Source organism: Salmo salar, chromosome 18 (genome assembly GCF_965601325.2).
Source record: "Salmo salar chromosome 18, fSalSal1, whole genome shotgun sequence".
In the NCBI taxonomy this organism is placed as follows: Eukaryota; Metazoa; Chordata; class Actinopteri; order Salmoniformes; family Salmonidae; genus Salmo; species Salmo salar.
Genome location: NC_138308.1, coordinates 73,222,126 through 73,227,608, shown reverse-complemented (window position 1 = coordinate 73,227,608; position 5,483 = coordinate 73,222,126). Strand labels below are relative to the sequence as shown.

General features: G+C 47.3%; 1 non-coding gene across 1 annotated transcript; it reads left to right on the top strand.

The window, feature by feature from the left end:
- Positions 1-3,220: 3,220 nt before the first annotated feature.
- On the top strand, positions 3,221-3,294 carry trnae-uuc (transfer RNA glutamic acid (anticodon UUC)). The gene has a single exon. It is a non-coding gene; the product is annotated as a tRNA-Glu (tRNA).
- Positions 3,295-5,483: the final 2,189 nt, after the last annotated feature.

The window sequence follows — 5,483 nt, the reverse complement described above, 5'->3', positions numbered from 1 at the left end:
CAAAGTGTTGAACTATGTTTCCTTGATAATGGTTTCCAACATACAATTGGCAAAACTTCACTGAAGAGCAATATTTTGTTATTGTAATTCTAATAGCAGAATACTTAATTGTTTTGACTAGTTTCTGGTAACGGAGTGGCACTCTAAATTTCACTGAACACAGTTTAGCAACAATGGATAAGTCCATTTATAGGGCCTTCCTCTGAGCAAGAGGACAAGCACATTAGAGTGTCTAGTTTGAGAAACAGACGCCTCACAAGTCCTCAACTGGGAGCTTCATTAAATAGTTCCCGCAAAACACCAGTCAAAGCCTCAACAGTGAAGAGGCGACTCCGGGATGCTGGCCTTCTAGGCCGAGTTCCTCTGTCCAGTGTCTGTGTTCTTTTGCCCATCTTAATCTTAAATTTTTATTGGCCAGTCTGATATATGGCTTTTTCTTTGCAACTCTACCTAGAAGACCAGCATCCCGGAGTCGCCTCTTCACTGTTGACGTTGAGAAGTGTTTAGCGGGTACTATTTAATGAAGCTGCCAGTTTAGGACTTGTGAGGCGTCTGTTTCTCAGCTAGACACTCTAATGTACTTGTCCTCAGTATTTGCTCAGTTGTGCACCGGGGCCTCCCACTCCTCTTTCTATTCTGGTTAGAGACAGTTTGCGATGTTCTGTGAAGGGAGTAGTACACAGCGTTGTATGAGATCTACAGTTTCTTGCCAATTTCTGGCATTGGAATAGCCTTCATTTCTCAGAACAAGAATAGACTGGGGAGTTTCAGAAGAAAGTTATTTGTTTCTGGCCATTTTGAGACTGTAATCGAACCCACAAATGCTCCAGATACTCAACTAGTCTAAAGAAGGCCAGTTTTATTGCTTCTTTAAACAGCACAACAGTTTTCAGCTCTGCTAACATAATTGCAAAAGGGTTTTCTAATGATCAATTAGCCTTTTAAAATGATAAACTTGGATTAGCTAACACAATGTGCAATTGGAACACAGGAGTGATGGTTGCTGATATTGGGCCTCTGTACGCCTATGTAGATATTCCATAACAAAATCTGCCGTTTCCAGCTACAATAGTCATTGTCACAGATTTCTTCGTCGTCTGACGATATAGCGAAATCATCGTCGGAGAAAGTGGACCAATACGCAGCGGGTTGCGTGTTCAACATCATATTTATTAAAGACGTTGACCACGGAAAAACAAGAAATGCAGACAATACGACAGGAGACAGTTTCGCAGGCTATACCTAGCAGTGCAAAAAACAACTACCCACGAAACACAAAGACAAACACACCCTACTATATAGGACTCCCAATCAAAGGCAACTCAACACACCTGCCTTCAATTGGGAGTCCAACCCCAATTAACTATTCATAGAAAAACAACCCTAGAACCTATACCAACAACTAACACACCCCACTACACCACACACAAAACCCCAAAATACAAAACAAATATACCTCTGCCACGTCCTGACCAAATATAATACAACTAATACCTAAATATTGGTCAGGACGTGACAGTCATTTACAACATTATGAATGTCTACACTGTATTTCTGGTCAATTTGATGTTATTTAATGGACAAAAAACTGCTTTTCTTTCAAAAACAATGGCATTTCAAAGTGACCCCAAACTTTTGAACGGTATATATACACTGCTCAAAAAAATAAAGGGAACACTTAAACAACACAATGTAACTCCAAGTCAATCACACTTCTGTGAAATCAAACTGTCCACTTAGGAAGCAACACTGATTGACAGTACATTTCACATGCTGTTGTGCAAATGGAATAGACAACAGGTGGAAATTATAGGCAATTAGCAAGACACCCCCAATAAAGGAGTGGTTCTGCAGGTGGGGACCACAGACCACTTCTCAGGTCCTATGCTTCCTGGCTGATGTTTTGGTCACTTTTGAATGCTGGCGGTGCTTTCACTCTAGTGGTAGCATGAGACGGAGTCTACAACCCACACAAGTGGCTCAGGTAGTGCAGCTCATCCAGGATGGCACATCAATGTGAGCTGTGGCAAGAAGGTTTGCTGTGTCTGTCAGCGTAGTGTCCAGAGCATGGAGGCGCTACCAGGAGACAGGCCAGTACATCAGGAGACGTGGAAGAGGCCATAGGAAGGCAACAACCCAGCAGCAGGACCGCTACCTTCGCCTTTGTGCAAGGAGGAGCAGGAGAAGCACTGCCAGAGCCCTGCAAAATGACCTCCAGCAGCCCACAAATGTGCATGTGTCTGCTCAAACGGTCAGAAACAGACTCCATGAGGGTGGTATGAGGACCCGACGTCCACAGGTGGGGGTTGTGCTTACAGCCCAACACCGTGCAGGACGTTTGGCATTTGCCAGAGAACACCAAGATTGGCAAATTCGCCACTGGCGCTCTGTGCTCTTCACAGATGAAAGCAGGTTCTCACTGAGCACGTGACAGACATTAAAGAGTCTGGAGACGCCGTGGAGAACGTTCTGCTGCCTGCAACATCCTCCAGCATGACCGGTTTGGCGGTGGGTCAGTCATGGTGTGGGGTGGCATTTCTTTGGGGGGCCGCACAGCCCTCCATGTGCTCGCCAGAGGTAGCCTGACTGCCATTAGGTACCGAGATGAGATCCTCAGACCCCTTGTGAGACCATATGCTGGTGCGGTTGGCCCTGGGTTCCTCCTAATGCAAGACAATGCTAGACCTCATGTGGCTGGAGTGTGTCAGCAGTTCCTGCAAGAGGAAGGCATTGATGCTATGGACTGGCCCGCCCGTTCCCCAGACCTGAATCCAATCGAGCACATCTGGGACATCATGTCTCGCTCCATCCACCAACGCCACGTTGCACCACAGACTGTCCAGTAGTTGGCGGATGCTTTAGTCCAGGTCTGGGAGGAGATCCCTCAGGAGACCATCCGCCACCTAATCAGGAGCATGCTCAGGCGTTGTAGGGAGGTCATACAGGCACGTGGAGGCCACACACACTACTGAGCCACGTTTTGACTTGTTTTAAGGACATTACATCAAAGTTGGATCAGCCTGTAGTGTGGAAAACCACACTACAGGCTGATCCAACTTTGATGTAAGAGCAGAGGAGAGAGAGTTAGCACTTTAATTTTGAGTGATAAATTGGATTTCCATTGATTATTTTTGTGTGATTTTGTTGTCAGCACATTCAACTATGTAAAGAAAAAAGTATTTCATAAGATTATTTCTTTCATTCAGATCTAGGATGTGTTGTTCCCTGTAGCTCAGTTGGTAGAGCATGGTGTTTTCAACGCCAGGGTTGTGGGTTTGATTCCCACGGGGGGCCAGCACAGAAAATAATTTTAAAAAAAAATAATGTATGAAATGTATGCTTTCACTACTGTAAGTCGCTCTGGATAAGAACATCTGCTAAATGACTAAAATGTAAGTGTTCCCTTTATTTTTTGGAGCAGTATATATAGATATATATTAACCTTTATTTAACTAGGCAATTGAGAACAAATTCTTGTCTACAATGATGGCCTACCCCGGCCAAACCCTAAGCCGGATGACGCTGGGCCAATTGTGCGCCACAATAACCTACAACACAAGGCAAAATCTACACTGGAGTTGCTTTCCAAGAAGACAGTGAATGTTCCTGAGTGGTTAACAGAACTTGAAGAATTTTGAAAAGAGTAATGGGTAAATATTGCACATTCCAAGCTCTTAGAAACTAACCCAGGAAGACTCACAGCTGTAATCACTGCCAATGGTGTTTCTAACATGTATTGACTCGGGGTGAATAAGAAATGTTAGATCCCCCCTAGAACAGCCTCAATTCGTCGGGGCATGGAGTCTACAAGGTGTTGAAAGCGTTCCACAGGGATGCTGGCTAATGTTGACTCCAATGCTTCCCACAATTGTGTCAAGTTGGTTACATTTTACATTTACATTTAAGTCATTTAGCAGACGCTCTTATCCAGAGCGACTTACAAATTGGTGCATTCACCTTATAATATCCAGTGGAACAACCACTTTACAATAGTGCATCTAAATCTTTTAAGGGGGGGGGTTAGAAGGATTACTTTATCCTATCCCAGGTATTCCTTGAAGAGGTGGGGTTTCAGGTGTCTCCGGAAGGTGGTGATTGACTCCGCTGTCCTGGCGTCGTGAGGGAGCTTGTTCCACCATTGGGGTGCCAGAGCAGCGAACAGTTTTGACTGGGCTGAGCGGGAACTGTGCTTCCTCAGAGGTAGGGAGGCGAGCAGGCCAGAGGTGGATGAACGGAGTGCCCTTGTTTGGGTGTAGGGCCTGATCAGAGCCTGAAGGTACGGAGGTGCCGTTCCCCTCACAGCTCCGTAGGCAAGCACCATGGTCTTGTAGCGGATGCGAGCTTCGACTGGAAGCCAGTGGAGAGAGCGGAGGAGCGGGGTGACGTGAGAGAACTTGGGAAGGTTGAACACCAGACGGGCTGCGGCGTTCTGGATGAGTTGTAGGGGTTTAATGGCACAGGCAGGGAGCCCAGCCAACAGCGAGTTGCAATAATCCAGACGGGAGATGACAAGTGCCTGGATTAGGACCTGCGCCGCTTCCTGTGTGAGGCAGGGTCGTACTCTGCGAATGTTGTAGAGCATGAACCTACAGGATCGGGTCACCGCCTTGATGTTGGTGGAGAACGACAGGGTGTTGTCCAGGGTCACGCCAAGGCTCTTAGCACTCTGGGAGGAGGACACAAGGGAGTTGTCGACCGTGATGGCGAGATCATGGAACGGGCAGTCCTTCCCCGGGAGGAAGAGCAGCTCCGTCTTGCCGAGGTTCAGCTTGAGGTGGTGATCCGTCATCCACACTGATATGTCTGCCAGACATGCAGAGATGCGATTCGCCACCTGGTTGTCAGAAGGGGGAAAGGAGAAGATTAATTGTGTGTCATCTGCATAGCAATGATATGAGAGACCATGTGAGGATATGACAGAGCCAAGTGACTTGGTGTATAGCGAGAATAGGAGTGGGCCAAGAACAGAGCCCTGGGGGACACCAGTGGTGAGAGCACGTGGTGCGGAGACAGATTCTCGCCACGTCACCTGGTAGGAGCGACCTGTCAGGTAGGACGCAATCCAAGCGTGGGCGGCGCCGGAGATGCCCAGCTCGGAGAGGGTGGAGAGGAGGATCTGATGGTTCACGGTATCAAAGGCAGCAGATAGGTCTAGAAGGATGAGAGCAGAGGAGAGAGAGTTAGCTTTAGCAGTGCGGAGAGCCTCCGTGACACAGAGAAGAGCAGTCTCAGTTGAATGCCCAGTCTTGAAACCTGACTGATTGGGATCAAGAAGGTCATTCTGAGAGAGATAGCAAGAGAGCTGGCCAAGGACGGCGCGTTCAAGAGTTTTGGAGAGAAAGGAAAGAAGGGATACTGGTCTGTAGTTGTTGACATCGGAGGGATCGAGTGTAGGTTTTTTCAGAAGGGGTGCAACTCTCGCTCTCTTGAAGACGGAAGGGACGTAGCCAGCGGTCAAGGATGAGTTGATGAGCGAGGTGAGG